The sequence below is a fragment of the Schistocerca nitens genome, chromosome 4, assembly GCF_023898315.1.
Source record: "Schistocerca nitens isolate TAMUIC-IGC-003100 chromosome 4, iqSchNite1.1, whole genome shotgun sequence".
Classification (NCBI taxonomy): domain Eukaryota; kingdom Metazoa; phylum Arthropoda; class Insecta; order Orthoptera; family Acrididae; genus Schistocerca; species Schistocerca nitens.
The window spans coordinates 847495371-847507308 of NC_064617.1; positions in this window are offsets into that span (position 1 = coordinate 847495371).

Below are 11938 nucleotides of genomic sequence, written 5' to 3' on the forward strand. Positions count from 1 at the left end.
CATCATCATTTAATCATACAGTAAAGCTGCATGTCCTCGGGAAAAATTACGGCTGTAGTTTCCCCTTGCTTTCAGTCGTTCGCAGTACCAGCACAGCAAGGCCGTTTTGGTTAATGTTACAAGGCCATATCAGTCAATCATCCAGACTGTTGCCCCTGCAACTACTGAAAAGGCTGCTGCCCCTCTTCAGGAACCACATGTTTGTCTGCCCTCTCAACAGATACCCCTCCGTTGTGGTTGCACCTACGGTACGGCCATCTGTATCGCTGAGGCACGCAAGCCTCCCCACCAACGGCAAGGTCCATGGTTCATGGGGGGATACGGTCAAAAAAAAAAAAAAATATGGTTCAAATGGCTCTGAGCACTATGGGACTTAACTTCTAAGGTCATCAGTCCCCTAGAACTTAGAACTACTTAAACCTAACTAACCTAAGGACATCACACACATCCATGCCCGAGGCAGGATTCGAACCTGCGACCGTACCAGCAGCGCGGTTCCAGACTGTAGCGCCTAGAACCGCTCGGCCACCCCGGCCGGCTAATACGGTCCAGTCACGTTAATTTGACTATCGGTTATATCCAACGTCTACGTGAAATAGCTACACACAGACCGACAGTGGCAGCACTAGCAGTGGAGGACATAGGAAGCCTGTCGAGGGGATGCGGGATACAGTGCGTTCGTCGTCATAATGCGGAAACGGAGCGATTTATCTGACGTCTAAAAGGCCTTGATCATTGGCTTTCGGACCAAGGGTGGATCAATCTCCGAAAGGCTAAGTTAGTAAACTGTTCGCATACCACCGTGGTTAAAGTATACCGTACATGGCAACATGGCGCTATCAAGAACCGGTGCCGAGGCAACTGTGGTCCACCACAGACAGGGGTGAATGACGGCTACGGATATGTCTACAGGCGAACAGACGGGCAACCTTTGAGCAGCTGACCGCCCAGATTAACCTAGGGGAACTATTGACAGTATCTACTCAATGGCCGTTTAGGTAACGTTTCTGCGTATTGGCCTCCGTAGCCGGCGCCAAGTTCATGCACCCTTGCTGACTGCAATTTATCGTAGGCAGGGGCTGGAATTTGCACCCCCGTACCGCAACTGCAGGCCCACTGAGCGGCTACACAGGTGGCCTTTTCAGATGGATCATTTTTCATGCTCCATCGCATAGAGCTGCTGGAGAGTGCGGAGTGAAACGTCTGAACGTAATCAGCCTGCAACAATTTTCGGAACTGCCCAGGCCGGTGGATGGGGCGTTATAGTCTGGCGAAGGATACAGGCGTCTACAGGCAAAGACAGGTGAGCACTTTTTTTTTTTAATGCAGTAGTTTTCTTTTTCACTTGAATAGGGCTGCGGGCCGGTGTGGCCGTGCGTTTCTAAGCGCTTCAGTTTGGAGCCGCGTGACCGGTACGGTCGCAGGGTCGAATCCTGCCTCGGGCATGGATGTGTGTGATGTCCTTAGGTTAGTTAGGTTTAAGTAGTTCTACGTTCTAGGGGACTGATGACCTCAGAAGTTGAGTCCCATAGTGCTCAGAGCCATTTGAATAGGGCTGTTTACCTCTATCAAATATGCGATAAGCGGGAAACTCGACTCGAGTCCCCGTCAGGCATACATTTTCATTGTCGTCATTCCACCAGACAGCTGTTGGTTTTCAGTATTTGCAACTGCGAAAACATTTCATGTAGAACATCTAGTGATGCACATAATTACATTACTCGCCACTAAAATTGCTACACCACGAAGATGACGTGCTACAGACGTGAAATTTTACCTACAGGAAGAAGATGCTGTGATATGCAAATGATTAGCTTTTCAGAGCATTCACACAAGGTTGGCGCCGGTGGCGACACCTACAACGTGCTGACATGAGGAAAGTTTTCCAGCCGATTTCTCATACACAAACAGTAGTTGACCTGCGTTACCTGGTGAAACGTTGTTGTGATGCCTCGTGTAAGGAGGAGAAATGCGTACCATCACCTTTCCGACTTTGATAAAAGTCGGATTGCAGCCTATCGCGATTGCGGTTTATCGTATCGCGACACGCGACATTGTTGCTCACGTTGGTCGAAATCCAATCACTGTTAGCAGAATATGGAATCGGTGGTTTGAGGAGGTTAATATGGAACGCCGTGCTGGATCCCAACGGCCTCGTATCACTAGCAGTCGAGATGACAGGCATCTTATCCGCATGGCTGTAACGGATCGTGCAGCCACGTCTCGATCCCTGAGTCAACAGATGGGGACTTTTGCAAGAAAACAACCATCTGCACGAACAGTTCGACGACGTTTGCAGCAGAATGGACTACAAGCTCGGAGACCATGGCTGCGGTTATCCCTGACGCTGCATCACAGACAGGAGCGCCTGCGATGGTGTACTCAACGACGAACCTGGGTGCACGAAAGGTGGACCTTCATTTTTTCGGATGAATCCAGGTTCTCTTTACAGCACCATCATGGTCGCATCCGTGTTTGGCGACATGGTGGTGAACGCACATTAGAAGCGTGTATTCGTCATCGTCATACAGGCGTGTCACCCGGCGTGATGGTATGGGGTGCCTTGGTTACACGTATCGGTCACCTCTTGTTCGCACTGACGGCACTTTGAACAGTGGACGTTACATTTCAGATCTCTTACGACCCATGGCTCTATCCTTCATTCGATCCCTGCGAAACCCTACATTTCAGCAGGATAATGCACGACGGTATATTGCAGGTCCTGTACGGCCTGTTCTGGATACAGAAAATTTACGAGTGCTGCCCTGGCCAGCACATTCTCCAGATCTCTCACCAACTGAAAACGTCTGGTCAATGGTGGCCGAGCAACTGGCTCGTCACAATACGCCACTCTCTACTCTTGATGAACTGTGGTATCGTGTTGAAGCTGCATGGGCAGCTGTACCTGTACACGCCATCCAAGCTGTGTTTGACTCAAGTTCCAGGCGTCTCAAGGCCGTTATTACGGCCAGAGGTAGTTGTTCTGGGTACCGATTTCTCAGGATCTATGCACTCAAATTGCGTGAAAATGTAATCACATGTCAGTTCTAGTATATTATATTTGTACAATGAATACCCATTTATAATCTGCATTTCTTCTTAGTGTAGCAACTTTAATGTCCAGTAGTGTACTTCTACAAATGTAGTGCATTGTGTCAGTCACTTGCAGTGTTCAAAGGAAAAGTCGGTGCCGAGATCCTGCTACGTCATTGTAAAAGATCGTGAAATGCGTTTTTATGTGTAGCAGTCATATCGAGGAAAGTTAAAGTAAGTATAGCTAACGCTATTTCAACGTAGATTCGGGTTTGTTACTGCCTTTATGAGAAGATTTGAAATGAAACCACTGTGGAGTACGTAATTTTGATACATAATTTTTGATCGTTATTTAGAACTCTTAATTTGTTTCAGCCATTATGAGGTCATGCAAGTTTCTATTTGAGATTGTGTTTAGGAAAAATGCGAATTTTCTTTCTAACACAGAGTGATTCTTATTTAGTTTTAAAAACCTACCGAATAGACGTAGATAATGCTAAGACAAGTAATTTAATGCAAGACACAAGGTATAACATTAACGTGCCGTGAAACACGCTAATGTTACCCTGTGAGTGGATTTCGAAGTTCGACCGCGCGTGTGCCTAATGGACAAGGGTGTCGGACTATGGTTTCTAATTTGGTGAAATTAACAGAAAAACCAAACGGGCTTTAACCTTAGTAGTTAAACAAAGGGAAAAATCATAAATGAATGAAGAAAATGAACGGTCGCCAGCCTAATTAGGCACATTAATTTGCAAATATATATTTGTGAGAATTCAATATTAGTTACTTTTGTAGAGATTTCCCTTTGAATAGCAAACAGGATATAAACTGACACAGTGCGCTCTGTACTGTGTATAGCAGCAGTTACCAATAACACAAACACACCAATAAATTATGGGGAGCAAATTTGCACCGAGCTCGTACTAACGACAGCCGCACTCAAGAGCATTACTTAACTAAATACAGAAACGTCACTGCATGAAGTACAGTACTAATTTTGGACATGACGGGTTTCTATCTTGATTAACATGAAACACACAAATAAAGATGAAGCTACTCTACATACAGCGGATTTGCTTAGTAACAGTAATAGTTCAGTTTTTTCTTAATAGGTGGAGAATATGATGGGCACCCATACACTAATATAGTTTCACCAGTCTTTGATTATTGCAATAGCAATGACTAGCTCTAAAAGCTAATCATTCACTTAAATTACTTTGCAAGACAATAAAATACAACACTGCGCTTAATTAACTTCAGAAAGGAACCCTTCATGATGGGTACCAAAACTACATCATCTTTGAAAATGTGCATAATTTTACTTCTAACACTACTACTGTGAATCTGTTCATTAAAGATTTATATATACTTGAACTTTAATCATCTGTGAAGCAGTTATTCTTTGCAATAATATTTACACAATCTTGCACTGTAATCCTATAAAACAATAATTTATTATAAATTAAGAATATTTTAGCAAAAGCCTATCCAACTTCACTTTTGGGGTTTTAACTTTTAAATAATTAAGGTTTTAATTTGCCTATTAATTGAACTTTGAATTTTTGTGCCTATGCTTCCAACCTTGATAATTTCATTTGGAGTAGTTCATTAACAAAGCATCCAGATGTTCCTCTTACTTCTTCTACTAATCCTTTTACGTTCGACAAAAAATCACTACTAAACACATGAATGCAAGAATTGTTCATTTAAATGAGGATACTCTTTTTTAGTAGCATTTAGATGACGACCCTGTTCTGATTCGTGATCAGGATTGAAATTATGGTTCCAGACACGAATTTATGTTTTATGTTATTATTATTGAAACAACACACAAATTAAGTGGTCCATTCCCATAAACACTACTAAACTGAATGTATGAAGTTTGTGAAGCAGTGGCGAAGATTGGTGGCAGGCGCAATGCTAACTGTACTCACTGCTCTTGATGTGAGGATGCTCTACAAGTTCTCTTCTTGGGGTCGGATTTTCAACATATTAGAGCCATTCTATTACTCCGTGAATACCAAATAATATCCAGATGCACATCCGAGGCAAATCCCTTATAGTACAGTTTCCAATTCCCTGTATTTGCACCGCCGAAGTGTACCGTGGTAAGGCTAGCCACATACTGCGTGTCGCTCACACAGAGGAGCCCTTCAGTTCGACCGCCAAGCCCACCTTTTACATCGTCGCATGCCACTTTCGATGCGGAGGTACTTCCCTACAGCGTTTATATGATACAAATACAAGTGCCCTAAGAATGAACCAGCTTTTAACAGATGTACGTTTTCTCATAAACATACTAATATTATAATAATTTAAAATTTTATCACATTCTTTTGCCCTTTTCATGTATATATGACAAAATTCTAATTTTCTTGCCATATATCAAGGAGTTTAAACAACACAGAATACACACTTGATAAATTGCAGAGTCACACTTGCATATAATAAACCAGTTCCTAATCGATATAAGTGGCACAAGGGGACAGCAAATGTCGGGAAATACTCCAAAAGTAAAAGACAGATTTTGAACGTGTGACATCACCAGATGATCTACCTCGCCATTTTGTCGTAGTGTAGTTTTCAATTAACCAGTGGAGGCTACAAGGCGAGTAAATGAACTCAAGGTAAACACAGAAGTATCTAAAACAGTGAAGGAAATACTGCCTCCCATATGCAAAACCCGAACGCTGATCCCTACGCACTGAGGTCCTGCACGCTCCCTTGGGGCACACTGTTCTGGATACTTGACTTGGTTTGGGCTGGTCAGAGGCAACAGGCCGGTAGCTTCGACCGTGCGACGTGCGGCGAGACAAAGGTGGCACATTCAACATTTATCACATAATTCTCGGGCATTTCCCAACATTTGTGGCCCAAAGTGTCTGATAATAAATTACTTGTTCCAACTTCGGCTGCGGCGCGTCGGAGATTTTTGAACGCTTATAAGGATTACCCTGCATATCATATAAATGCCACATTGTTGAAAGCTGTGTCCTAGTGGTTCTAAAGTCAAACAATCGCTTAAAACCAATTTAGTGTTTACATTTTACATTTTTTTCTTGTATTCGTTGCTTACTATGGTAATAAAGATTAACCCTTAGCTTCTCAGGTCATTTTTTGTCTCCCTCTGTCCGAGATGCGATCTGGCAGACCGCTACATTTAAAAAGCAATAAACAATGCATTCAGCAATTTCAGCGAAACAGTTAAGTTTTTTATGTGGAAAGGTTGCATTAATACCAACCAAAAAATACATTTAAATAAATACTAAAGTTTATTTTTAGGAAAAAAAACAGTATCTAAACAGAAAACTGCACAAAACGAACATCATATTACATGATAATGTCACTGCGACGACAACTCAAATATCCTGCACTCTACATTTTAATTTTTTCTATATTTTTATTGTTATTTATACACGTAGTAATAAAAACGTAGAAACTCCCTTAAAATATTCAAAAAAAGAAAATTATACTAGTACTACTCAAGTTTCTTATTTCCTTCTCAGAGGTTTCCTTTTGCACCAAATTTTTTATGAGAATTCAAGCTAGATTAGATTTTTGCAACATTGGCACATAAAAGGCGTCTTTCTCTTATTCCTTAGTTGACAGGTGGAGCATGCCTTGCGTTTTTACAATCGTTTCACAACGACTTCTACTCTTAGTTCCACTACACGCAAAACACGGCGAAGGATACACGAACTTCACGGGGTGTGTGACACTTGTTGACACGCTTTTTATCTATGGTGTCACCAACTAGTCTGCAAGTTTCTTCAGAAACTTAATGCTATCCACCTGATTATTGTATCTGTACGATTTGTGAAGAACAGACGGATTCACCGCACTTATGAGTAGTGTGCATAAAATCAACGTCAATGGTCATCGTTGGTAAATACTCCGACAGCCAGCGATATTTGTTTCAACCAAATAGATTTCTACCAGAATGCTAGCTAAAGGTTCAGTCCCAATACTTCTTATTTCATCATTTTGATCACTTTCTTCGTTCGAGGAATTTGCAGGTGGCAAAGTAAATTCGTCTTCACTTTCTATTCTGAATTACCTTCACTTTCAATTACGTCGACACTATCTCATCCAACATCACGTCCTACACTGTTCTCAAACCGTTTTAAAACAGTGTCCTCAAAGTCAGGGTCTCTAATACAAACAGGAGATGAAAACGTAGCTACTGAATCCATAACCCACAGTCCCAGGTGCGGCTTCAGATACCACTAGCACAAAACAAGCAGTAATAGTATAGGTCCACATCATATTCAAATTTTTACCGGCAAAGGAAACCACTGCAACTTCGGGAAAGAACGACTAGACAACGCTGTAATTTCCTAATCCATTTGGTCCCATAAGACCTTACGACAAATTTCCAAATTTTCCCAATCCTCCACTTCGTATTAGCAACAGAGTAACAATCGATGCTAGCGGCCTGTGAGACCGCACCTGAGACGTTCAGGTTTTGTATGTCCATCCTTTTGACTGGAGGTCTGGAGGGACTACGGCCGTTCCCTATTGTTTAAAAAAAATGAAACACCTACAGCCGTCCTTCTGATGTCATTTATTGCACGTCTACCAATTTCAGCGCTTCAGTGCACCATCTTCAGGTCTTAGCTGATGCTTAAGGGGGTAGCACCATGCGTATACACGATGCATCAGTGGTCAACATAACTGGTTTACGAAGACTACCTGTAACTGTTATGTCGCCTTTGCAACTGGTACATTAAGGGTTAATTTTGGTAAAAATTTTAATAAAATTTTCCAAAGAGAAACCACCTTCTTAAAACTATTTAATGTTTGTTTTTTACTAGTTTCGTCTTGTATGTTTAACATGCTTAATATGATAAAGATTAATTTTGTGAAAAATTGTGGGGTCTCAAAGGGTTAAGCACATTCCTAGGATCCAAATGTTATTTGTCCGCAGCATATGGTCTAGTGGCTAGCCTTGCTTCCTCTACATCCCGGGTTCGATTCTCGGTCTGGTAGGGGATTTTCTCCGCTAGGGGACTGGGTGCTCGTGTTGCCAGCAACATTTCATCATCATTTGCGAAAATGGTGAGTCTGGACTGTGTTAGGATTGGGAATTTGTATGGGCGCTGATGACTGAACAGTTAAGCACCCCATAAACCGAATGCCATTATCGTCATCCTAATGTCATTTGCACCACAATGATGGAAAACGTGCATTGTTAAAGTGTCAGTTAAATAATATAATAGGCGTTACCACTCACTGGAATAACAATTTAGTTTTTTTTAATTTGTCAGTTTTGCGAAGACTGTTTAATGATATCCCTCAGAAGCCTAATTTTATTTGCACCACTGTGACGGAACGCATGTATCATCCGGGAGAAATTTGTACACTGTACATTAAACCACAGTGATTTAACAACTAGTTACGTTAAATCAACAAGATGCCATAGTTATCTGACGCTCTTCAACTATTTCCCTAATTCATCCGTTTCCCACAATAACGCCACAGCCATTTGAAGGTTACTAGTAAGGACTTTTTTTGCCATCGGATTTAATTGCAAGGATCACAGATCGGCTAGACTGGCAACACAAACTTTTAACGAATGTTTCGTTTTACGACTGCAGCCAGCATGTTTGGCTTTCGGCGCGACCAATGCGGAGCCGTGCGTGAATCATGAATGCGTGACGCAGAAATACCGTGGCGCACGCACGTCACGTGAATTTAATATAGAATATTGATTGTGTTGGGCCGGTCGTTCTGCGCATGATGATGATATATGATCTTGCTATGAATAAATAACATCGCTGCGTTTAAAGCAACGCGCGCGAAAAGTGCTGTGTATTTTTAATTTGTTTCTCGCAGCGCGTAAATGCGATAGCCGGCGGCAATTGAAATGCGCTGCCTCGCGAATTATGTATCAGAATTCGCGGATTTCATTCCTGCGAAAGCAATTACGGCCTTTGTTTCCTTGCGCCGCGGCCGAATGCTTTATGCCCGCCAGTACAGTGTGGTGCGAATCCAGCAGCACCCTGTCGCCCTCTTTTTTAACACTGCGTGCGAAACGTTATATTTTCGGAAGGGGGAAGAAGAGCAAAGCTTTGACTGAAAAGTGACGTCGATCGATCATAGTGTGTCTCAGTCGCAAATAAAGAGATACGTCAGGTTTTTATTTGTACTACCTTTGTTTTCGTGGGTTCATATCAGTATAATTGTCCTAATTGATAGAAGTCATGATGGCAGATTGCATTGGCTAATACATTAGTCGCTGATTTTATGTTACTAGTTCACTAATTTCACATGTCTCAAGTGATGGGGAAGATTTTATGATCACCTGCTTAATAGCCTGTCGGAACAACTGCATCGCAGTACTGCAGAGATTCTGCGTAGCGGTGATTTCAAGTCCTCGGTACGTTTCTCAAGATATATTGAAAGACCCCTTCTGTTTATTGACTAAGCAAACCGTTTTACAACGTTCTGCGTGGTGTCTGTTTGTTCTAAGTCGTGTCTCCCTACTACTCTCGCGCAACGACGCTCTGGTCGTGTTTTTTAGGGAATTGACTAGTTTGAACCTGGGACCTGTTGCTGGTAAGGAGACGCCAGACCACACATGATATGTAGAGTTCAGAAGAGTTCAGTGAGACTAGCAATGATATAACCAAATGCTTAATGATTTCAGCGACACCTCCACTGCACTCCCTGTAAAAGAATCTAAACTAACTAAACTAACCAAATTTAGTGGAAGGGATTCAAGGCTTTCCTATTTTTAGTTAGCTGGTAAAACAACGTCGAAAAAGCAGTTAAGTTTACCATTGGAAATTTTATTCTGCTCGCAAAACATTGTTTATAAATTGCACTATTGATAAAAGGAAATGTTTTAACACAGTGTGATAAAAACCAACTGCGTTCAACAAAAATGTGAACGAATATTCCCTGAATGGGTTTCCAAGTTCTAAAATGGATCGAAGGATGACCTATGCCATATCACTTATATAATCTAGGTTTAAATTAAGTTTCACAAAAGAGAAAACTATCAAAATGGTCTACAGTGACCCTCAATTATCTTTAATTACTCATCTAACTTGTCATAAATTACAGTGGCTGATGTGGCTTCTCAATAATTACATAACAGAAAAATCATCGCGTTTCAGATTTTAACTTACGTAGCAAATGTGAATACCAGCAGCTTTAATTGTCGATTGACACTAGTATTACGCAAAAAGGGGATGTAACAGATGAGACTTCCGCAGTTCTGAGTGAAGCCTTATGCGCTCAAAAATGCGGCATCGTGTGCGTTCATTACCTTGTCGGTGTTTAGGCAGCGTCAGGACGGCACAGCTCCTCACATCTCGCCGTCTCGGAAGCAACTCTCTCCTAACTTCTCGTTACTACAATTTACCGAAGTTGGTTTAAAAAAAACTATCTGGCTGTGTTTTCATCTGACCAATCAAGGTCTCAATGTTAACCTTAAGCTCCGCCTACAAAAATTCTGTCTATCCAATGAGAAACGTTATACATTTCGTGGTGGGGCAATGTTTTTAAATTTTTCAACGTAACAGAGACGCGAAAAAGTCTCAGGCTAAAACTTGCAGCTGGTGTGACCGTTATAGTGCTATCGTAAGATCTATACTGTTCTTCGGGAGGGCTCTAGCTTTTAACATGGGCTGGGGGGGGGGTGGATCTGGTGGTTAGCTAGCGACGTGGGTGTCCGTCCCTTATCGTAGGGCCTTCTAGCTTAACACGGTTCTGCTCTCGGCTTGTGTTCTCGTTTCTCCCCTCGGAACTGCGTCTGTCTCACGGTGGGAAGGTATGACATGCATTTAGGCATTCTTGTGTTAGTCTGTGGTATTCCATTTGCTCACTCGTTACTCGTATTACTTTGGTTAGTTTAATGTCACGATTTATTCGGAGCTATGTGACATACTACTGGATTTGCTTATCATGTCAGGGTTTTCATGGAAGGTGTTGGATTTGCCTGACACCTTACATATCACCACCCTTCGAACTTAATTTTTGCACTGGATTTAGGCAATGATTGAATCGTTGTCTGTCAAAAATTATTCCTTTATCTAAGTTTTGTTGCCTACTGTTCAGCCACGTTATTCTGGTTCTGTGCTAGTTTGTTACTAATTTATATTTTTATATTTATTATATTTATTATTCTCAAAAATATATTTATATTGACAAGAGAAGAATATTTTTATGCTATTATTAGTGTTATTTATTTTTAATTATTTTCTTTCTTTATTTAAGTGTGAAGTTTGTTTTTATAAAGTTTGTTATCGAAAGTGAGGAGTCTTTCACATCGTTTTTCTTAGAAATATTTTCTTTTATAAATGTAGTAATTAACTAAAACCTATTCTTGACACATTTTCTAAATATCATGTACAAGTAAAATTTTTTTGTTTCTAGACCATAATTTCAGCATTGTTACACTAACAAATAAGAATTATTTCCAAGAACTGCTTTGACAAAGAAATATACATACACAAGTATTGAGATATTATCTTAACAAATGGTACAAATGTTTAAAAAAAAGGGAAAACATCCAACAAGATAATTTTTATTCTTTGTTTTTATAAGGAGAAAATAAGTAAAATATAGTTATTCTTTTATTTTTATGAGGAGAAAATAAGTGGCATATAGTTTTAGTGTTTATTATGCCTTACTCTTGTTCTTTATATACTGTCCATTTCAGAACTAATGACTTATCTTTATCGATAGTCTATTTTTTTTTAAGTCCATAGTCAATTACTGTTATTTTGTAGTATATTAGCTGTCTGGTGTGCTTAACTTATTTAGTTTTTCACACGTTTCTTTTCCACACTTCCTACATCACATAATTTGATTTCACACATTCACACAATCCTATGAATGTTTAAGGATGAGGTTGGCGAATGTTTTTGCACAAAGGTGATGGACTTGAGCGAGA